The 24,429-nt window shown below is 44.5% G+C and overlaps 1 protein-coding gene across 1 annotated transcript in view; it reads left to right on the top strand.

The window, feature by feature from the left end:
* The window catches only part of plxnb2a.3 (plexin b2a, tandem duplicate 3), a gene marked incomplete at its 3' end in the record, with an annotated part of 89,492 nt that overhangs the window by 44,222 nt on the left and 20,841 nt on the right, over positions 1-24,429 (top strand). Inside the window, exon 3 of the mRNA XM_079294845.1 lies at positions 1,995-2,047. The remainder of the gene's footprint in view (positions 1-1,994; positions 2,048-24,429) is intronic.

The following is a 24,429-nucleotide window of genomic DNA, read 5'->3' as shown; positions in this document are numbered from 1 at the left end:
ACAAACTGGTATTAGTACTTTTACTTAACGGATCGGAGCACTTCTTCCACCACAAACACTTCAAAAGTAAATGAATCCGTTTTTAAGAAACTGTTGATTCCTCTCAACTTGAATGGAATCCCTTTGGGTAACTTAAACCACAGCTTTTCTGATTCAAGTCTTCAGTCTCATTGGGTTTTTCTTTCGTTGAATATCATGAGTGCCTCATAATCGTCCAGCGAGCGTTGCGGTCGCTCCCCAAAGCCTGCATGATGAATATTCATCGTCTTTTTACGGTTTCAAGCTACTTCCTCGTGACGGGAGGAAACATTGTGTCGACTGATGTTTCGCCATCTGGATGTTTAGATGTGGGACGTTAGATGCTCGAACATATGGACGCACCACTCGCGTGTAAAACAACAACACACACGAACACACACACACGAACACACACACACGAACACACACACACGAACACACACGAACACACACGAACACACACGAACACACACGAACACACACGAACACACACACACACGAACACACACGAACACACACACACACACACACACGAACACACGAACACACACGAACACGAACACACACGAACGAACACACAAACACACGAACACACACGAACACACACGAACACACACACACGAACACACACACACGAACACACACACACGAACACACACACACGAACACACACACACGAACACACACACACGAACACACACACACGAACACACACACACGAACACACGAACACGAACACACGAACACACACACACGAACACACGAACACACGAACACACGAACACACGAACACACACACACACGAACACACACACACACACGAACACACACACACGAACACACACACACGAACACACACGAACACACACACGAACACACACGAACACACACACACGAACACACACACACGAACACGAACACACACGAACGAGTCCGGCGCTGCTATCCAGAAGCATATGGTTCTTTGAGATAGAGTGGAGACAGACCGGGCCATTCTGTTGGATAGCACCGAGGGCCTCAACGCTGTCAGAAGTGCTGCCAAACATACTTCACCACACACACACTCACACACACACACACACACACACGGTCTCGCCTCACTAGCTGCTTTGCTTCTTGTTTCAATGCGAAGTGAAAGGCGACGTTCATTTGTGTTTGTGCAGGAGAGGAGAGGCAGTGGTGGAAAGTAACAGTACATTTGCTCAAGTGCTGTACTTTGTCATGTTGAATGTTTGTGATGAGCTGAAGGATGAAGTGTTTCCTTTGTGTGTTGAGAAAATCCTCCTTCTTCTTCAGCTCAACAAACTCTGCTCAAAAAGGCATCGTCTCAAAGCTGTTGTCTCTTTAGAGGACAGAGACAGACGGAGTAGAAGTATTTTACACATTTATATCCTTGAAGGCAGCTGTGAGCGTCTGAGCTGCTCTTTGTTCAGTGTGCGCTCAGGGTCTGTAGCTTCCTGTGTGTTCGGTTGTCTCATTATGAAGATTTCTCTCCAAATTGATTCCTTTATCTGCTCAGTGAAGACGTCCCTTTTATTCCAGAGCCTGTGAGCATGAACGTTATCGTTAGGAGAGCAGCACGGAGGCTCTCTGCTCTTATTATCACAAATGAAAATGCCTTTAGTGTAATTCATGGCCTGATGACGGGGTCTGTTTAAACTCGGGCAGAGCTCCAGTGTTGAGGTGTTATTATTAGTTGACATTGCCGTCACTGTTCTGTGACCACGAGCCTTCTGATCCACAGCAGACATTCACAACATCACCTCCAGGACATCGTGTTACTGCAGAGCACTGTATACACACGGTGTATGTATACTTCTACTTGTGACCGACTATTTACAACATGCATTGTTGTATACAACATGCATACACCAACATGCAACATACCACTGCTGAGAAGTAAAATATCTGAGTACTTCTTCTTCTACTGACCCAAACTGTTTCACAACTGAAGTGATTCTTTGTGTTTCCTTCAGGAGAGTGAGGTGGTTGATGTCATCAGAGATCAAAAGGCCTGAACGCTGAACAGGTAAGGACGAGTTTCAGTTTACTCTGACTCTTATTCTGAAATCTCCAAAAAGTTTCTGTTTTCTTTCTCTGTTTCCGTTTTTTTCTCTCGTCTAACTACTTTATCTTTCACTCGTTTCCCATATTGTTCGTATCATCTTCCGGGTTCCCATGAATGCCGTCGGCTGTTTGTTTTTGGCGGCTGCTTGTGTGGTGGGGGTGGGGGTGTTAAGGGGTTAATTGGAGGCTTCAGGCTGTTTTTAAGAAATGAATTCTTGCTGAGACCCTGCTGCCCCACATGCAAACACTCTTCTCACATATCAGCCAATTACTGACACTCTACACACACCTCTCTCTCTGATTCTGCTGCTTCTCACCTTTAATTTGAACTCTGAAGCTTTAATGCACAAAAACATCCACAAAAACATCATGTAGTCCTACTGTGGCAAGATAACAGCAAGACAAAAGGGTTAGAGACTGAGAGCGCACACACACACACACACACACACACACACACACAGGAGCTTCAAGTGAAGTAGATGTCAACCCTGAGTGCATGAGGGATTACAATAAGACCTTTGTTTATACACAAACACACATTATGAGGTCTTCAGGGTAGATTCTCAACAACATGTCCGATCTTGCGTCCGCATTTGCGTCTCGTATTTCAAATGTCGAACCTCTCCGGGCCGGAGGACACGGCGAAAGTACAGCAGCAACACATGTCTGACTGCTTTTGATTGTGAATGCATCCTCTTTGCCGACGGGCGTTCCCTGCTGGCCGAGTCGGCACCGACTCCCCGGAATGAGCTGAACCTGCTGCTCGGTTCTTCATCGGATGATCGTATTGACGTTTTATTACAAAGCCCTGAAAGACGCTCTGGGGTTTTCTGTTGTATGCTGTCATTCTATCCTTTGTTCCACTTTACATATTTGTGCAGAGACCTTTACCTCCTTATCGCACGGCTTTCCCTGGAGGATGAGTCCACGTCAGACTTTGAATGTGGGAGAAACATGGCTTCATTGTGGTGTGTGGGTAGAAAGCTGGGTGTGGTCAGGTTGCGGTCTGTCGGGCTGGTGAACACACCCAGCTTTGATGCAGCTCAGCGCCACCGCACACCACTGATGGAACAAAGCACGCCGAGGCCACTGGTCTGCACGGGGAGCCGCATTATTAAACCGGAGGAAGTTACTCTGTACGTCGGCTGTTAAAGTGAAGTATTCAAAGCCGGGACGCCGCGTTCTCGTGTCAATATTCTGCTGCATCATTTCTACAAAACGTGTTCTTGGAAACTTTGGGATTTCATCTGGAATTTAAAATAAAGATCTTTTTGTTTGTCTGGACGAAATCAGTCTGAACTAACTTGTGACTTGACTGACGAGTTGTTTAGGCTAGACTTGGACTTGTCTTGAGACTTTACATCTTTACAGACATTTGGCTTTGTCTTCTTGACTAACTTGAGACTTGCTTAGTCACGACTTGGGACTTGACTTGTTCTCACAAGACTTGAACTGGTTTATAGACGTCGGGATCACTTTGACAAGACTTACTATGTTTAGTCTTGACTGACTCGGGACAATCACTGAGTAACTGTGAGGATATATCCAACAGCACACTGTCTTTTCACATAAGTTGTTGAAGTCGTTGCTTCTTTTCCCTTTTCTTTTCTTTTATTATGCGTAGTACAGATTCTCCACCACGCACAGGGAGAAAGAGTCCGTTAAAGGCTGTAATGCCTCAGTGCAGACCAGCTGCAGGGTCATTTTGTCCATTTAAGGCTCTTTCTTCCTCAGTCCAACAGAGTTTATTGTCTCAGAGGCTTCTCCATCCTGCAGAGACTCAATCTGATTTCTTTAATTGAATAAACGTAAACAGTTTCTATTACAGTTGACAAGTTCAAACATGTTAATTAGTAGAATCATCAGTCCAGATGTGTTGCTGTAGCCCTTCAGAAACTCGTACTGGACCCGGATCAGAACTGATCTGAGTGATTGTTGTGTTTTATGATCTGCTTCGGTCTGCCAACTCTCATTAAAGCGTGTCAGTGTAGCGCGTGTGAGTTTCCTCCACTTCCCCTTCTGTCTTCCATCCATCACGGTTTCTCTCTCGCCTCCATGTTTTCAATATCTCATTCCCCTCTGTTGTCTTAAGCAACGTGTGTTTTATCAGTTCTTGTTCCCTTAAACGGCTTCATTTTCTCAGCCTTCCACGGGCGCTTGTATCTCGTCGATCTCAAATCTTACGAAAGCAAAGACAAGACTCCGTGTATGTGTGCGGGGGTGTTTTTATAAATCCATTTCTCACGGTCAAATCATTCGCCCCTCATATGTCAGGTGTACAGACTACGATAAGTTGTGCTCAATTCTATTCTCGTTTCCCCGGCTGGCTTTATCTTTTATTTTCAGCAGATTTTCCTCCTGAAGAAATGGAACAAGCCTCAGTCATATGAGCTCAAACGTGTTCATCCCTGAACCTTAACTGTAGTTACAAACACCGAAGTATATACTTGTAGATTTGGGACTCGATTCAGGCTTAAGTTACCAAATTGAGGACTTGACACTCGATCAGGACCTGACTAGTCTGCTTGAGACTTTAAAACACTCGGGTCTCAAGTTTTGATCTGAGACAGCACGAGGCAGACATCACAAAGAGACACACGTCGAATGTTTAGCTGAGGTTTAGGACTTAAAAAAGACGGTTCAGGGACACGAAAGACTTGCAACTGACTCGACTGAAGACTTGACTCTCACCAACCCTCAGGGTTGTGGAACTTGACGTTTGACTTGTTTTGGCAAGACGTAGGTTGACGTAAACGTGTCTCGAGTTGCTTGAGACAGACTTCGTATTTGACTTGTCGGAACATATTTGGGACTAGACTTGAGACTTGTTTGGACTAGACTTGGGACTTGGCCTAAGTCTTGTTGGGGCAAGACTTAAATTTGTCGTTGTTGTTTGGACTTGGCTTAAATAACTTTGGGCTTGACTTAAGACCGGTCCCAAGTGACTTGGGACTTGACTTCAGAATTGCTTCGACAAGACATATTTCATTTTGACTTGTCTTAACTAATTTGGGACCTGACTTGAGACTTGTTTTGACAATTGACATTTCTGGACTGACTTGGGACGAGACTTGAGACTTAACTTGTGAGTGGCTTTGACTAGACTCGGGGCTTGGCCTGAGAGACTTGTTCTGACGAGACTTGGACTTGTCTCGACTGACTTGAGACTTGAGAAAAGTCTTTTTTCTGCTTTGAGAAAACGGTCTCTGGTACAATCATTGAATTCATGTGAGGAGAAACGAGAGTACAGAAACACAGTTCGCTCTTTAAATCTTGAACTTCGGTCGAAAGAACAGAAAATATCAATACGAGCCTCTGGAAGCCACATCGGTCACACTGAGTGATTCACTTCACCACAAGTTCAGCAAACAAAGCTCTGAGATGTGAGGACGTCGGGGGAGCTTTCATCGAGTCGGCTCTTTTTCCACTTTTCTATTAATCTTCATCATTTCATCACTTATCTCGCCGTGTCTGCTGCAGCTGGAGGTTTACTGTGTGTGTGTGTGTGTGTGTGTGTGTGTGTGTGTGTGTGTGTGTGGCCGTCTGACTGTTGTGTTTGGATTTAGTCCCAGAAATGTTTCACTGGATTAGATGTGAGGTGCGTGGGTTTGACTGGAGTCCATTTTTGTCTTTGCACACACACACACACACACACACACACACACACACACACACACACACACACACACACACACACACACACACAGATGGTGAACATCTCCTCAGACCTGACAAAACTCAGTGTGTCCATCTTTTTTGTTAAATCTCCTAAATCAGCTCATTAATCCTTAAACGTAATGATGCAGAGAGAGATGAAGGAATGGTGGAAGGAGGGATGGAAGGAAGGAAAGGACAAAGGATAGAAGGAATGAAAAATAAGGAAGGACAGAATGGCGGCAGGAAGTATGGGAAAGAGGATGGAAGGAATATTGGAAGAGAGGAAAGAAGAAAGGAGGGAATAATGGAAAGGGGGAGGGAGGGAAAGATGGATGGAGTAAGGGATGTAGGATTATGAGAAAAGAAGGTTGGATGGAAGGAAAGGAGGAAGAAAAGAAGATTTGACTCTGAATAATAATAAATGTACCGCGGAGAAAGAAACGATGGAAAGAAAGAACAAGTTTTAAAATGGATTGAAGAAAACCAAAAAGGAAAAGAAAGTTATTGAGAAGGAGAGAGAGTTGGAAGGCAGTCGATGACTCGAAGCCAACTTATCCGCTGCCAACTGGTGCTGTGGTGTGTGTGTGTGGTGAGATTGAACAGTTTCAGGATGGCTGCCTGTGTGTGTGTGTGTGTGTGTGTGTGTGTGTGGTGAGATTGAACTGTGTGTGTGTGTGTGTGTGTGTGTGTGTGTGGAGGGCGTGAGTGTGTGTGTGTGGAGGGCGTGTGTGTGTGGAGGGCGTGTGTGTGTGTGAGTGTGAGTGTGTGTGTGTGTGGAGGGCGTGTGTGTGTGTGTGTGGAGGGCGTGGGGGAATGGATGCTCATGTGGGGTTTGTTTGTTGTTCTCTGTGTTCGCCAGCTTCTTGTGGCTTCTGTCTCTTCACCGCGGTGGAAACTTTAAACTCTTTTCTTTGAGCTGCTCCGAGTGCAGCCAGCGCCGCGATTGGACCAACGAAGAAGAAAAAGTTGGTCTGCTTTGTTTGGTTCTTGCCTCCGTTTTTATGCTGCTGAATGTTTTTTTTGCAGATGTGTCGTTATGTTCGGCCGTGGTCATGCATGTCATTCTCATATCAGGTCACGTCTCCGGGGAAGACCTGGTTCAGATCATTGTCCTTCATTATCCTGCGTATTACTGAGTGATCCTGCGTATTACCGAGTGATGCTGCGTATTACCGAGTGATACTGCGTATTACCGAGTGATACTGCGTATTACCGAGTGATACTGCGTATTACCGAGTGATACTGCGTATTACCGAGTGATACTGCGTATTACCGAGTGATACTGCGTATTACCGAGTGATACTGCGTATTACCGAGTGATACTGCGTATTACCGAGTGATGCTGCGTATTACCGAGTGATACTGCGTATTACCGAGTGATACTGCGTATTACCGAGTGATACTGCGTATTACCGAGTGATACTGCGTATTACCGAGTGATACTGCGTATTACCGAGTGATACTGCGTATTACTGAGTGATACTGCGTATTACTGAGTGATACTGCGTATTACTGAGTGATACTGCGTATTACTGAGTGATACTGCGTATTACTGAGTGATGCTGCGTATTACTGAGTGATGCTGCGTATTACTGAGTGATGCTGCGTATTACTGAGTGATGCTGCGTATTACTGAGTGATACTGCGTATTACCGAGTGATACTGCGTATTACCGAGTGATACTGCGTATTACTGAGTGATACTGCGTATTACTGAGTGATACTGCGTATTACTGAGTGATACTGCGTATTACTGAGTGATACTGCGTATTACAGAGTGATACTGCGTATTACTGAGTGATGCTGCGTATTACTGAGTGATACTGCGTATTACTGAGTGATGCTGCGTATTACTGAGTGATGCTGCGTATTACTGAGTGATGCTGCGTATTACTGAGTGATACTGCGTATTACTGAGTGATACTGCGTATTACTGAGTGATGCTGCGTATTACTGAGTGATGCTGCGTATTACTGAGTGATGCTGCGTATTACTGAGTGATGCTGCGTATTACTGAGTGATGCTGCGTATTACTGAGTGATGCTGCGTATTACTGAGTGATGCTGCGTATTACTGAGTGATGCTGCGTATTACCGAGTGATGCTGCGTATTACCGAGTGATGCTGCGTATTACTGAGTGATGCTGCGTATTACTGAGTGATGCTGCGTATTACTGAGTGATGCTGCGTATTACCGAGTGATGCTGCGTATTACCGAGTGATGCTGCGTATTACTGAGTGATGCTGCGTATTACTGAGTGATGCTGCGTATTACTGAGTGATGCTGCGTATTACCGAGTGATGCTGCGTATTACCGAGTGATGCTGCGTATTACTGAGTGATGCTGCGTATTACTGAGTGATGCTGCGTATTACTGAGTGATGCTGCGTATTACCGAGTGATGCTGCATATTACCGAGTGATGCTGCGTATTACTGAGTGATGCTGCGTATTACTGAGTGATGCTGCGTATTACTGAGTGATGCTGCGTATTACTGAGTGATGCTGCGTATTACTGAGTGATGCTGCGTATTACTGAGTGATGCTGCGTATTACTGAGTGATGCTGCGTATTACCGAGTGATGCTGCGTATTACCGAGTGATGCTGCGTATTACCGAGTGATGCTGCGTATTACCGAGTGATCCTGCGCTGAACGTTTCCGTCTATTCCGACACCTGATTCGTGGTCACAGATCAGCTTCAGCGTACGCTCATGCTTTGTGTGCTTGTCTCTGTCTTTGTAACATACCACTGTCTGAAAACAACCCGTCAAACACCAACACTTGGTCAGTGCCCCTCAGTCAAGCCTTCATCAGTATTAGACTTTCAGAGCAGCTGACGTGGTATAAAGAGCGAGAGGACCTGCGTAGGAGAGGCTGGAGGGAGCACAGCGGAGTCCAGAGTTGGCCAGCAGGCGGCTTGTGGTTAGCCTTTGGTGTTCCTGTTGTTGGCCAGGAGTCGACCGGTGGTCGGCCCATAGTTGGCCTGCAGTCACTCCGGAGTGGGCTTGTGGTTGGCTCGTGTGCCCATGGTTGGCCTGTAGTTAGCCCGTAGTTGGCCACTAGTCAACCGGTGGTTGGCCCATAGCTCGCCCATAGTTGGCCTGTAGTTGTCCCGTTGTCGGCCTGTGGTCAACCGGTGGTTGGCCCATAGCTGGCCCTTATCGGCCTGTATTCAGCCTGTAGCTGTCAGCTCGTAGGCGTCCCTGAGGTGTTGATTGCTGAATGTATTTGTTGAGGACTTGTGCACACGGTCCACAGCAGCGCTTTGTTGTTTCCAGCCAAGAGCCGACTGCCTTCATTCCTTTTCATTCCTTGTTTGCTGCAGAAAAGTGTCTGAATCTGGAAAACCTGCAGCTCATTTCTCTTATGCATGAACTTTGAAACGCTGCAGAGAAGAAGTGAGGAGGAGGAAAGTACTGAAGCAGACTCTCTAAGCTGTCTGCTACATTTAAGCTTTTATGGACAACAGCGGGAACCCTCCCTGCCTCTGATGGCTTTACCAGCTTACCTCATGCTCTCCACGGCCTCTTTCTCTGTTATTCTCCTCATTTGTAACTCCTGAAATGGACTCGCCGTGTTGCTCCGCAGCAACAGGTCTCGGGTGAATGTCTCTCGCATGTGGACGTCTCTGGAGCTTCACTGACTCGCGGTGAATGACGAGTGTCCTCACGCACACGGTTCACTGAGTGTTTGTGTCTTCGTGGAATTCCATCATGATGACATATTAGTTGCATAACATCCACATTTTTAGGAAACTTTTGAAGTGTGTTGAAAATAGACTGTAATGGTTTAACAGACCGGGCGTTCTGTAGGAGGAGCTTTGGTCCTGACTTTGGAAATAGCGGTTTGATGAAATATTTACTGCACGCTCCTTATTTTTCCTGAGCTTTCAGCCACAAACCATGTTTACATTCTCCTCGTTGCCTTTGTTTCGTGCCTAGAAAGCAAAGTGTTGTGGTTCATCCATCTTTCAGTCTTCTTTATTGATCCGAGCACTTTCAGGAGTTCTGGTTGTCTTTGATCTTTGAAAATGACCAAATGAATCCAGTAAAAGGTTCTCTTCCACAGGCTATGACATGTGGAAGGAAAAGGAAGTTTAAAAGTGCAAAAATGATAAAGAGGCTGAAGCAAACCCACGATGGAGAACTGTACGCTGAATATATTTGAGCTCACTTATCTGCCGTTTTATAGAAGTGCAATTGATGTTACAAGGAATTGACAGATTAATTGCTGATGGGAGTAATAGTTGGTTGTAGCCCGACATGATTATTTAATGTGACACACACACACACACACACACACTCTCTCTCACACACACGCACGTGCGCGCGCGCACACACACACACACACACACACACACACACACACACACACACACACACACACTCTCTCTCACACACACGCACTCTCTCACGCACGCACACACACACACACACTCTGCAGGATGAGCGCTTGCTTTGATCACACCATGGAGGCGTGTTGGGCCTCATGAGGAGTTCAAAGTTTAGTAGAACATCGTCAGAATTAATAAACGAGGATGACACACACACACACACACACACACACAGAGGCATGTAATGAAAGAGCGGAGACAAGTGAAGTGACATGAAAAGCATTGGGATCATTACAAACACACGTCTGTCAGCGCTGCGTTCATCCTTTCAGGCTACTTCCTTACTCCTTCAGTGTGTGTGTGTGTGTGTGTGTGTGTGTGTGTGTGTGTGTGTGTGTGTGTGTGTGTGTGTGTGTGTGTGTGTGTGTGTGTGTGTGTGTGTGTGTGTGTGTGTGTGTGTGTGTGTGTGTGTGTGTGTGTGTGTGTGTGTGTGTGACGAGGCTGTGGCCCGTGACTAATTGTTTTCTTCATCAGGAAGCATGAATGCCGCCAGCGTGTGATGCGTGTGTGTGTTTTAAAATCTTGCCCAATTCACATATTCTGCCTCCTCATCCCTCGCCTCCTCATCTCTCGCCTCCTCATCCCTCGCCTCCTCATCCCTCGCCTCCTCATCCCTCGCCTCCTCATCCCTCGCCGCCTCATCTCTCGCCTCATCCCTCCCCTCCTCATCTCTCGCCTCATCCCTCCCCTCCTCATCCCTCGCCTCCTCATCCCTCGCCTCCTCATCCCTCGCCTCCTCATCCTGCGTGTTTGCAGGCTGGATCTTTAATCTGCTGGATCACTTTGATCTCGTGAGTTAGAACCATTCCTCCGCTGTGGCTGCGCTGTCGTCGGGGTTCGAGCCCTTCATGCCTCTTTTATTTTCCGGCGTTGTGCAGCTAGAAGCAATTGTTTTTCTAACGAACCTGCTTATTTTCCTCACTTTCCCGCTGTTGTGTTCTGTTTCTGTGGGTCCTGAGAGTCTTAAACGTCTAACGGCTAACTCACGGCCGTTAAAGCTCTCTGAGACGGTTAAATGACAGCGTTTTAGGTCGTCAATTCACTTTTATCAGTCCTGGGATGCTGTTTGTCTGTAGAAGGTCCCATGAAATGTGATCATTACACTCTTTATGTGATGCAATTCCTCTTGTAATAGATGTTTGAGTTTAAACCAACTGGCTGTTAGATAAATTGTATTTTGCAGGATGTGCAAAAGGTTTCCAGACCTCTGAACCCCAAAACCCTCTGGCGGGATTGAAAAGCATGTTTTACTTTTTTCAATCGCCAAAACTACACCGTGCATCACGGCCAGAAGCTGTAAAAAAACATCAGATTTACATCTTTCCCGTCAGTCCTTAAACACATTATTTCGCTTTCGGTCAGAAAAAGCAGCCAAAACTGTGATATTTCATCAAAAACACTTCATTCTACATTTAAAGTTTCACCAGATTCTGTAAATAAAACATGAAATTCTGAACTCCTTAACAGAACTACGAAGCCACGATTGATTCATCTGAGACCAACAGTCACGTAACAAGAACGCTGTGAAACTTTTGACTGAACTTCGGGCTGCGGTTATAAGCAGGTTTTAAAAGTGTAAATAGTTCAATCACTTCAATATTTAGCACGTGGAGCCTCCGTTTGTTTTGACCACACTGGTAACACTTCTGTTCTTCAGCACTGAAGACATGTTTGTGTTCGCTCTACTTGCAGCCATGATTGTGCTGTTTCCATCGAGGTCGTTTCCTAGCAGAGCTCTGGTGCCTGGAGGGGAGTGTGTAGAAAACACACCAACGCCGCTGTGAGCGCAGAACCCGGGAGTAAGATGTGACGTAAATAGTGTTCGCCGCGCCTCGAGACGCTTTGCTGCCTTTAAATCACGTTGGTGATTGGATTGAGGAGAGGACGGCGCTAACGCTCATTATCAGCAGCCTGCGTGTCCTGCAGCCGCCCGATAGCTCCGCTCTGATGGGTTTCTGTCTGCCGCCAAAACACCCCGTCCTCCCCTGGAAATAAATTGCGGAGTAAAGTAGGCGGACTTCATTCGCCGTCTCCTCGAAACGCTCGAAGACTCCTCTGATGTAAACCGAACCCTCGCAGGGAGAGGCGAAGAGCAGCCTTTGTTCCCGTCACAGCACTTGTGTCTGACTCGCAGCTCATCAGCGGATTCGTCGGTCTGGGCTGGACCGGCATGAGAGATGAGCAGCGTGTCACCGGTTGCATAAGCGGCCTGAGATGCTTCTTGAAACTCGGGTTTGCTTTGCTGGATCGTTGCAGAGTTAGAATATGTTCCTCATTGCTGCAGGTGATCGCATTTGACTGCTCTGCTCCAACACATGAGAGAAATCTCACTATTCCCATGAAAGCGTCCATAACCTGCTAAACCCACATCTGAAATCGTGCGCTGTGATGTAAATGCAGTATGGAGGCCGAAACGACATCAAGCTGCTTTAAGTCTGTAAGAAGCTGGAAGCTGTTTATTAAACATGCTTTTTGCTTCACTTTACATTTGTGAAGTGTTTACAATATGGCTGACGGAAGCTGTCTAACTTTACAGCCTTAAAGGACGTGTCAACTATTTATTTAATGTGTTTTTAGGTTTTTATCACGTGTTAAAGCTGCATTCTCTCTAGTGTCCACCAGGGGGCGACTCCTCTGGTTGTATAGAAGTCTATAGAAAATGACTCTACTTCTCTCTTGATTTATTCCCTCAGTAAACATTGTAAACATGAGTTTATGTCTCAATCTCTAGTTTCAAGTCTTCTTCAATACAGCATGATGTTCATTTAGTACATTATGGTCCATTTAGAGTCACACAGACCATAAAGCAGGGGATGCTTTAGGGCGGGGCTTCAGTGATTGACAGGTCTCTACCAGAGACGTATACGGCGTCAGAATTCAGAAACAATAAACGTTGTTTGTTTTTAGATTGGAGTTTAAACCTAAACTAGCCTCAACATTTTGTTTCTCCTCTTCCTCTTCACATTCCACTCAGTCATTTTCCCCTTCATCTTGTCTCTCTCTCTCTCTCTCTCTGTCTCTCCCTCCCTCCCTCTCCAGAGTCTCTGTCTCTCTTCCCTTCCCCTCTGGACAGGCCCGGATCATGAGGATTACAGGGGTTTTGTGTTTCAGCGGCGAGAAAGATGAGGAGGAGGAGGAAGAAGAGAGATAAAAGGGGAGTGTAGGGGGGGTGATGAAGAGGAGGAGGGCAGGAACATGTTTGTACAGGGCGAGAGATGATGGGAACTCCAGGGATTCTTGTTCCTCTTTCAGGAGTTTGTTCTTACTTTTATCCCTTTTCTTCACTCTATCTTTCACTCCTCTGTTAGTACCCATAATGCTTTGCGTTCAGCCTGTTTATAAGCACACACACACACACACACACAGCACTGAGCAGTCAAGTGTGTTCTCGGACTCGCTATTCAGACTGCAGATTAGAAATACAACACCAGACACACCCCTCACTGTTAGTCCACACACACACACACACACACACACACACACACACACACACACACACACACACAGCCCTCCCAGGTGAATTAGCATTCCTCTTCTTCCTTCACAGTTAATTGTGTTTGCATTGGCGGCGCCTCGATTCCTTTCTTATGAGCTATCGGTCTCGAGGAAATGATGATGGAGGGCTGACCTGAGCCCAGCCGTCAGACTGACTGACACACTGTTGGAGACGGAGGAGACGAGTGATGATTAGGTTTCCTTTCATGGATCAACATCTAAGTCTCTGTGAGGAACGTGGACCTGGTTGTGACCGGCTCAGTGTAGTCCTGATCCGCTATCACACCTCCATCAGTAAACCAGAGCATCAGAGGGAAGATGGTCTGTTTCTAGAGTTATTCTTAGTGGGAGGGTGTCTGGTGCTCAGAAACACTACCACGTTTGTCCACAGGGGCCGCCAAAGTCAACACGGAAGTTCCTCGTAATATGTTTGTACACAATACGTTTTCACCAGCTGTAGATTGGGCTGATTGGGTTTCATAACGAATCCTCGTGATGGATTTATCCTTTTCACTGTCCAGGGCGGATTAATGAATCCTGTCCATCTCATCCCGTTTGATTTCGTCTGCCCGGCGTTTGACCGCGCTCTGAGCAGAGTTGATGAGGCCGAGCGTGATTCGTTTCCAGCTCCGCATTCACACTTTAATGGGACCTTGCAGCTCCCAGTAAAACACCAGCGAGTTCAACAAAGACCGTTTTTATTCTCCCTCCCACTGTTCAGTGTTTGTAGCACAATGCAGAACGTTCCTGGACTTCTAGTACGATTAGAAGTTACATGAATATAACTCGTGTAACAGAAAATAAGGGAATAGCTTATTAGCTATTCCTATATATTAGCTATATATAGCTTAATAGCTTATTATTATCAATGCTTGATCTGCGACAGTACCTCATTTTTATCTCGAGCTCAATTTCAGATTTTGTTTGCGGTTGGAACACGTCGTACTAAACGTCTTATTAATTCAACCAAAAGGTCTGCGAGGGTTCAGTGCAGAACCATGATCACGGATCTCCTCATTTAAACGCCCCAAAATATCCAATTTCTACTTGAACAAAAGCTGCCTTTACGTAAACCGCTCACTGTTCATCTTGTGTTTAGATTATATGTGGACAGACCCCGCTGAAATAATAATACTCGTCATAACAACACAAATATTCTTCTGTTTTGTTTTTGTGTCTGAATATTGTGTCTGACACGAAGAATATTAACAAGAGAAAGTGACGGAATTCAGAGAACATGGAGGAATAAAAGCCCAAAAAAGGAGGAGAGAATTGTTTGCTTGGAGTCAACGTGTGTGTGTGTTGAACGTGCAGGTTTACCTGAAACATGAAAATACAGACGTTCACTTTTTATTGTAGTAAACATGCAGACGTTTGGGACTGAAACAGTAACTCCACCTGGTGAGAGAAAGAAATAGTTCAACCAAAAACAATATATATCGTACTCATGTCTTACGACAGCTTATTGGGGAATAAAGAGTATATTTATATAAATATCTGTATATATGGAGCTGGGGGGGGGTGATATTCTAAGAAAAGACCAAAATGTTTTGCAAATCTCTCCGAGCGTTGCTGTGCAGCGTTGTTCCAAACACAAATATTATTCTGAATCGAATCATTTGGTTCCGCCTCCGTCGAAAGCTTTGACTTCTCGGGCGCTCCGGCTTTCCTTCACGCCTTTCCGATAGAAAACTTTCTCACTTTCTTCGCGTAAAAGTTTCCTTTTTAAGGTTTTACAATTCCAAGCAAATTACACGTTTAGTTTTCAAAGCAGATGCAAGAAAGAAGGATAGAACAGACGTCATCGTCGTGTCTTTTCAGGATGATCTGCTGTTGCCGGGTAAAGCCGTTGGTGAGACCGAGTATTACTTTATGACAACATTCAATTAACATTCCCAAAAGCGTAGGACTCGGTGAGCGACAGTCGACTCTGCTTCCTGGGATGTTTCTGTCTGAAGGCAGCGTTGGTCTGCTCCTCTGACGGACAGATGGTGGTGCTCACGCAGCCGGTGGACTCGGCGTTCCGATGTTACACCTGTGCGTGGTGTTGGCTGTGACTAGACGGAGGCAGTGCAGTCCCACGCTGATCACTGACAGATCCATTCATCAAGACAGAGTTTCAGCTCTGCAGTCAGCAGGGGGCTAATTACTTCCCAACGCCTCCTCCATTTGTGTTCGCTGAGCTAATGTGTCCACACGCATAAATAAAAAGGCTTCAGGAAGCTTTTCTCTCACTTGAAGTCCTTTTAACAGTCACACAAATCCACAGAAGAGCTGCAACAAGCCTGGAACTAGCAGAAAGGAAAGATCTCTGTCAGACCACGTATCGGGGAGCAGGACCAGACATGGACGCCGTCTGAGAGGACTGCTCTGTCTGAATGCTCCGTCATGCTTTTAGTTTGAAGAAAGGCCTCCTTACAAACTGATACTGTTTAGTTTAGCAGATGAGAACAAAGCGCTGTTCAGTGGTTCGACCAGACGAACCAACTGAAAGAGACAAAGATCGTCTGAGCAAAGGTTGAAGAAGACGAGAAGAAGTCAGCCGCCATTGGTCAAAGAAACCAAATGCTTAGATTTAAACAGGAACAGCTTCCTGTTTCAGTGTTTCACAATAAAGCAGTCCATAACAAGCTGGAACTAACAGGCGTCGCTTTAGCAAAACTCTTCTAACTTCACGATAGCAATGGAAGGCTTTGACCCTCCTGCGCTGCTCTCACAATGACTTTGCTTCATTCTCAAAAGTTCCATCGCTCGACTATCTTTGTACCGACCGTAGAGACGTTGGCTGGAGCTCGATGGCGTCGCCTCCCTCCTCGTCTCAATCTGTGCAGCTCAGATCGTCCCTGGAGTCCTCCGGGGCCTTGAGGATGTTTCACAGAACATTAATCAAGATTATAATTGGGAGATTAAACCTTAAAGGCTCCACGTATCGCTGTAAACGTTTGTACCTGTGGTTTGAAATACCCACGAAGTTTTCCTCCCACTTCCCTCTCTTTTCCCCGACATTCATCCGTCTGTCCGACTTCTATCAATCTTTTCGACTACTTCTTCCTCTTTGGTCTTTATCGCTGTCTGTCTCTCTTTCCGTCTGTCTTCCTCCCCGGCTGTCAGACGACTTCAGTGATAAGAAATGGCAGCCGTATCAGTGGAACAGTGCGTCTGTTGGCTGGGCTGTCATTGTGTCATCGTCACGAATCCTCAAAAGAGCTCAGTCGCACGTCTTTCTGTCTGTGGACACAGCGGCTGACTGACAGGAAGGGAAAATAGAGACAAAGAGACGAAGAGCGGAGACATTCTTGGTGTCAGAAATGTCAAACGGCGGTTTCAGTGGAGAGAAAAGCCCCCCCGCTGAGTCCCTGACAGGCTCTTAAGAAACAAACGGGAACATTTGAGCCGTCAGACATAAAAACAACCAGAGTTCACAGCCTCCTCCGCCGCTCGGCTAAATTCATCCCAACTTCTTCTTCTGACGTTATTTTAAAGTTCAAGATGTTATATTTTGTGGGAGATGGAGAAGAAGAAGTCGGGAGGGGGATGATCATTTTTAATTCAAAAAGCTGGCCCATCAAGTCAAATCAATGGAGTGACTTGGATCCCCACAGAGCCGGTTTAATGGACGTCAGAGATGTAATCTGCACCGCTGCATGAAAACAAGAGCGTCAGTCCTCAATAAGAAACGGCTTGTTTTGTCATTCATAGATATGGAAATGTGCCGCTTGCTCTTTAAATGCAGATTTGTTTTCTTTATTATCTAATTTTCTCTCAAATTTGTAAACATTATTTTGTATAAATCATCTTTCAGTGCTTCTTCTGCTCCCATCACACTCTTCTGATCGTTGGAGATTATCAGGCAGCTTGTTTGCATCACTTTTAGTTTTATTTTAAGTGTTTAGAATATGTTAAACATGACTTCTGAATTACATTTCTTTTGGAGTACAGGACCTCTGTATTCCGATGAAGCATGTAAAATTATTATCAGCGAGATGCCACCATTTAAGAAAGTCCTCTGATGCACTGCAGTAACTGATAACTGAGTAAGTGATTTAAAGAAGGCTGCTCTGTGACGGCCGTAGTTACAGTAGAAACCCGTTATCTCCAGAGAGCGGTGTTGTTCTGGAGCTGTCTGCTCCAGAGGTCCTGACCTCCTGAGAAAGATTCTCTCGCTTCGGAGGAGGAGGAGGAGGAGGAGGAAGCTGTTGGCAGCAGGAAATGAGCCTCTTCATTCTTCTCTGGGAGCTAATGGAGGCTCATTTGATGCTCTGCTGAACTTGACCCGTCTTTTCTTTTACTGGATTGTTTACCAACAGCGTTCCAGGAGTAACCGCTGCTCTAAAGGTGCAAGACATCACGGGGCAGTGTGCGAGTAAAGCTGGATGTTTGAACTGAGATACCGGAGTTTGGGAAACATCACGGAAATATACAACTTTTTCATTTTCTGTGAAACAAAACAAGCCAAAAGTGCAGTTTTCTGCTGCTGCTTCAAAGTGTCCCACCGCTGTGAGGCTTTTATTGTGAAGAAGCTACAGCTTCCTGTTGCCTTCGTCACTCACAGTAAGAACTGCCAACGATCTAAAGGAGCTGTTTTCATATTATGTTCATCATTTCTGTTGCAGATTTGTAAAGTTAAAATCTTTTGCTGACGCGACGCGTTTGCAAAGTGCTTCTGAGGTCTTTGGGCAGCTGCGTCCGGCTTTTAACCAAAATAAGTGTTTTTTGTGGGTTTTTTGGAAGCAAACTCTTCCATGATGGCATTGACGGAACGCGGCACACACACGTGCACACGTACCCACAAAAATGAAGCTTTCATCGCTGAAGAACCGACCTCCTGTGAAGGTAATCAGGCATCAGCTGTGTTTCCATAAATACGTGATTGTGATTTATAAACGGAGCTGATGTGAGACATCACATCAGTTTAAACTGATAGCAAACACGAGATTTGTTTTCTGCTGATTATTTTGAGAAGATAAATGTCTTCAAAACATATTCAGGAAAACCTGCAGTTCTGATCCGTCAACGTTTAACTAGAATTATCAGATAAAACGCTTTAATATAAAATCGAATGCTTCTGTCTGCAGAGAAAATCAACTTTCACCAAAAACGGTTTTAGTATTTGTGCATAAACCTTTTTGTTTAAAAACGTCGGCGCTTTAATTCTCTGCATATTTGAGACCATTTGAATCCTGAGACTGCAGATAAAGATCCATACGAGGCCGGCTCAGTCTGACGTGTGTCCCAGACTTCACATCTTCATCCCTGCAGCTGTTAGTCAGTCGTCCTGTTTCCCTTCTGTTGCAGCGCTGCTCCAAGTCCTGAACCTCTGGAAACAGAACAACCAGAAATAAGCTTCACACATTGAACCTCTTCTTATAGCCTCTGCTCTGTGTTCAGTCAAAGTTTCTCTGATTTGTTGTCGCATGACTGTTGGTCTCAGATGAATCAATCATGGCTTCACAGTTGCGCTGAAGAGCTCAGAATTTAATGTTTTTTACAGAATCTGGTTAAAGCGAAAGGTTTCTTCGGGGCGACGTTTTAAATGAGGCATGTTGGATAATATTTTTAAGATGAATTGAATTCATTTTAAGCTTTGGTTTGGTCGTCACGCATGAGGTGTTCGAGGACCGTCGGAAAGATGGCAGTTTTTTACAGCTTCTGGCTGTGATGAACGGTGTCGTTAAAGAAAACATGCCTTTCAATTCAGAGGGTTAACGGTTAAATGTTTGAGTTGCAAAATGCGAATACGGTTATTTTCCATCAACTGCTTTGCTGTATAAGTTATTGTACAGAGTGCGTATGCCATCATAAAGGTCGTGAAAAATACAAAACATCATTGAAAAATAATTTTCAGTTTTCCTCTTGTTGTCGTGTTCTCTTCACGTTTGCAGAGAGAAAAGTGGGAATTGAAACCAATGAGAGAGCGAGAGGAGTAACCTTTTCCTGCACCGACTTCCATAATTGGATTTTGACTTTCTGCTGTGTGTGTGTGTGTGTGTGCGTGCGTGCGCGTGTGTGTGTGTGTGTGTGTGTGTGTAAAACAACTCCTGTTCCACCACTCAGCACCATAGATCAGATAGAGGCCTGAGAAAATGACCAATTCTTCTCTCTCCCGATGGGTTACACACACTCAGACACAGTTGAAAAGTTCACAACAGTCTCTCACACACACACACACACACACACACACACACACACACACACACACACAGTCAATACACACCGCGTTATTTATAGCTCTGTGGTGTTTTTATAATTGCAAAGTGGCTACTTGTTATAGATTTTATAAATCGACGACGCGGGTTGCTCTGTCAGAACCTGAACCTGAGTGTTTGTTCTTTTCTGTGAACTTTGTGTTTATTCATCAGGTTTTACAGTATCTTTGTATCTCTGTGTGAAAAAAATGTCTTTTTTTATCTGTTTGTAAGACAGAACAAGACGAGGGAAAACTTCAGAAAATAGTGATGAATCAAATTCAAATTGCGCCAAGCGAGTCAGTTCGGTGTCGCCCACATTCAGCCAATCACAATTAGTTTCAGGTATTAATTTGAGGACGGTCTCCTCATCGCTGCGATTAAAAATGCTTCATAACAAATAATTACAATTTGAACCAGTGCTTCTTTATTGCTGCTGTCAGCGGACTGTGTCGATCAAACCAAACACCAGAGTGACGTTTAGGTTTCCTGGTAACTTTCTGTTGGTTTGATTTTGTTCGGCAGCTGGATGGAAAGCTGGGCTCCCTCTATCGGAGCGATGAGAGGAAGTACAAGAGAGCCCACCGATAACGGTGACTGCAGCCTCGGACCACTGAAGTGTGGGAATAATAAATAGATAGATAAATGAGTAAATATATAAAGGTGCTGGTTTGTTATCAGGGAAGTGATGGCAGAGAGGAAGAAGAGGAGACGGAGTCGCAGAAAGACAAATACAAAACATGCGTTTGCTGATATTCGTCTTTTATTTTGGTTTGTCCTTTTTTTTTTTTTTTTTAATCCCTCCAGAATAAAAGCTTGAGATGAACAAAATCATTTCCAGTTCTCTCCTTATCGTCTGTCTGTCAGCAGCTTATCGTCAATGAAGTTAGAAAGATATTAAGCTTTGAGTCAAAGACGAAGGGATTCATTTCTGGTGGAGATCCAGGATTGTTTTGGCAAAATTTGGTAATTTAATTTCAACTTTGTTTTTTTTGGATATCATGTTCAGGTTGGTGAAGTCGGGGTCAACTTTGTGTCTTTTTCTCATATTTCCTCGTATTTTAGTCCAGTTCCACATTCTATTATTTAATTAGCTTAATTTCCTGTGTGTTTGTCACTGTGGCTGAGATAAAGTAAACCTGAGTTTCTGTTTTCATATTTAGTAGTTTGACGAAAGAAAACAAAAAGTTTCTGTTTGTAGTGATTCTTGTCGCTCGCTTTAGGCTGTATTGTGAAGTTATCGATTAGATGTCACTACCAAAGATGTAGAAGTATCTGTTTTTTAATCTGTTGAACTGTAAATGTGATTGTATGATATCGTAATACCTTCACTTAAATGTAGCGCTACGGCTTCTCAGGTTTCACAGGTTTGGAGTTTTTCTTTCAAAGAAGATAAAAATTCTCCTGCTGCATTTGAGTTTTCCCACCAACACGAGACAAATACACGAAGGACATAATCTGAATATGTGACATAATTTTGACGTCTCGGCTCAATCTAAAGATATTGGGAGAGTGTTGAGCTGTGGGAGAGAAGGATTAAGAGAGAGGAGTTTGTTCTTGTGTGAGACATTATGTCATAGTCCATATTGATGATAGTAGTTGGATAACGAAGAGCAGTAATAATATGATGTATATGAAATCCTCAGCAGGAAACTAATATCCAGCTGTTATCGCCCGCCAAGCTGCAGAGGAGAAATGAAGGAGAAACTTTATATTAAAAGACCCCGCGGCGCTTTGCGTCTGTCTCTATTCCAACGGAGATCTTCTCAATAATGCAACTCTTGACTTCTGCTCATTAAAGGGACGCCGCTCTCGGCTCTCTCCTCTTTCTGTTGTTGCTGTGGCAACTCACTAAAATACAGATGTAAATGTGATGAAATGAACTCGGCAACAATTAATGTCAACCTAACGTTGACTCTCCCACTCAAGATAATATTGCTTTCCACATGATGTATAAATATCTTTGTTTGTTGTCACGATACGTTTTATCATTGTCATTTCACATCGTGGCAATATTAGACACTCGGAGCAGGAAGTCAGGTGATGTCGTATGAAGAGCGAGAGTCAGTGTTGGGAGGATGAGGTCAAATCAACACTTGAACAGCGGTCTCCTGGGTGAAAGTCATGTCCCGCGTGAAACCAAACGTCAACTGATTGCTATATTACTTTGACTTGTAATTTATGTAACAAACATGCTCACTTATACCAAACCACAATCTTCCTCAACCTAACAAAGCAGTTTTCTTTGAATTCACAACGTTAACAGCGTGTTTGAAACTGCAACCGTTGCGACGTCAACTGCAACGTTAACTACATGTACAAAACGTTAACTGTTGCAACTGCAACATAAACCACATGCTTAAAACTGCAACCATTGCAACGTTAACCGTCGCAACGTCAACTGCAACATAAACCACGTGTTTGAAACTGCAACCGTTGCAACGTTAACTACATGTACAAAACGTTAACCGTTGCAACGTCAACTGCAACATAAACCACATGCTTAAAACTGCAACCGTTGCAACGTCAACCACTTGTTCAAGACTTCGACCGTTGCAACGTCAACTGCACCATTAGCCACGTGTTTAAAACTGCAACTTTAACCATGTGTTTCAATCTGCGACATTATTCATGTTAACTTCCACCAATATTATAGCGCCAGGCAGCTGTTTTCTCTGAAAAATGCTGTAAAAAAACCACATTACGCTACCTGCTCAGCTGCCAACAGCAGACACACAGTTGTAGACCAGAGACAGATATTTCCCTCAGCAGTTGGTGGAGACCAAAACAGGAGCTGAAAGAAAGAGAATGCTGGACGAACATTACATTATTGGGATAATTGTGAATATCCTCACAAAGTGACTTGAAAAAGCTTCTAGCTCACTATCATGTCGAGAAAAAAATATATAACCTGATCAAACATGACCGGCCTTTCCTCCAGGAGGTAAGTGTGAAACCAGAAGTCAACGATGTTTTATTTGTTGCTTCCGTACTGAAATAACGACACTCCAGTAGTTATTTTCACACAAACCAGGATCGTTTCCTGAACTTAGCTGTTTCCTGTGAAGACAGAAGGGCGGAACGAGTGGAAACACTTGTTGTCTCAACGTTCTGTCTCTAAAGCGGTGAGCCCCACGAGGTTCTCTGCGCTTCTCTTCTCCTGATTGATGTGGAGTGTTTCAGCCACATTGACTGCTTCGTCTCTTCTTCTGGTTGTTTATTGCAGCTCTCTCTGTGTAACCTCTGAGACTCTCCAGCGCCCAAAACAAATCCCACGTTGGTTCATATTTTATTCATATTTCTCGATGCATATTTTGCTGCCTGCACAGCGGTCACTGCTTTCCATCGCCTCCCAGCCATTTGTCACCTTCTTCTTTTCATGTCTGAGATTATTTTTACAATATGTGAATCAGCATCTTTTTTGATGCGTTTGGTTGAAGGTTTGCTGCTTTTCTTTTCGATGAAGTTCATGTTGAGGATGAAACAAACATTGTGAAGGTTGTAAAATGAGTTCATCATCAACATCAACACGGCTGCTGCTGATCAGATTTGTTCCCCCAACAATAGTGTGTCTCGTTCACACACACACACACACACACACACACACACACAGGGTATAATAGCCAAACATAACAGGACAGTGCAGAGGCACGTTCTAGTCATAACATCCCTGCTGTACACTGTGTGTGTGTGCGTGTGTGTGTGTGTGTGTGCGCGCATCAAAAAGTACTCGTTAGACATAATATATATTTTATTGTTGTATTATAATTATTGATGCTTTAACGAGCTCATTTCAATGACTTCATATACTTCTTGTTAGTTTAATGTACAATAATACTTCATTATTTATTAGTAAGTTATATTTTTTATTCATAATGATAATAAAGACGGAACTCTGACGGAAGACGGAAGTTGAAAAAAGTAATAAATCGCAATATATGTTATCACAAGTCTCAGAATATCGCAGTATCGTGAAAGTATCAAAGTATCGTAATAATATCGTATCGCGAGATCTCTGGCGATTCCCACCCCTACCTGAAACGGACTCCAGGGGTCCTCTCACCTGGTTTGTCATAGGCCAGGTACAACTATCCACTATCGGCTCACATGAGGGGACGTTGCCGGTCCCTGTGGAGTAAAGCAGTCGTGTTTCTGAGCACCAGAGTCCTTTCAGAAAACCTCTTGTTTTACTGCAGCAGGGTCTGACAGTCTGCTCTGCTCAGTCCTGGTTCCGGTTCTCACAGTTTCTCATCGACGTCTATACAATCTGACTTCTTGTTGCAACCAGAGGAGTCGCGCCCTGATGGCCAGTAGAATGCAAGTTTAAGACACATCCTCGCATGAAGCGGTCTCTCCTCCAGGAGAACGCTTGTGTACTTCCGTACTTAAGTAACGTCACATCTGTAGTCATTTAAACACAACGTCTCCTAAACCTTACGGAGTAGTTCCCTGTGAAGACGGTAGTTTATTTTGAAAAGACTGTATGCAATCAATGAATGTTCTGGCTGTTGTTCAGCGTTGCTGTATTTGTTTCCCCCTAGCTGTTTATACAGCGCGCACACACACACACACACACACACACATCCTCAGGGTTGAGAGAGAGAGAGATGAAAAC

Source organism: Melanostigma gelatinosum, assembly GCF_949748355.1.
Source record: "Melanostigma gelatinosum genome assembly, chromosome: 22".
Taxonomy (NCBI): domain Eukaryota; kingdom Metazoa; phylum Chordata; class Actinopteri; order Perciformes; family Zoarcidae; genus Melanostigma; species Melanostigma gelatinosum.
Note: the sequence above shows the minus strand (reverse complement) of the source record. Positions and strands in the feature narration are given on the sequence as shown.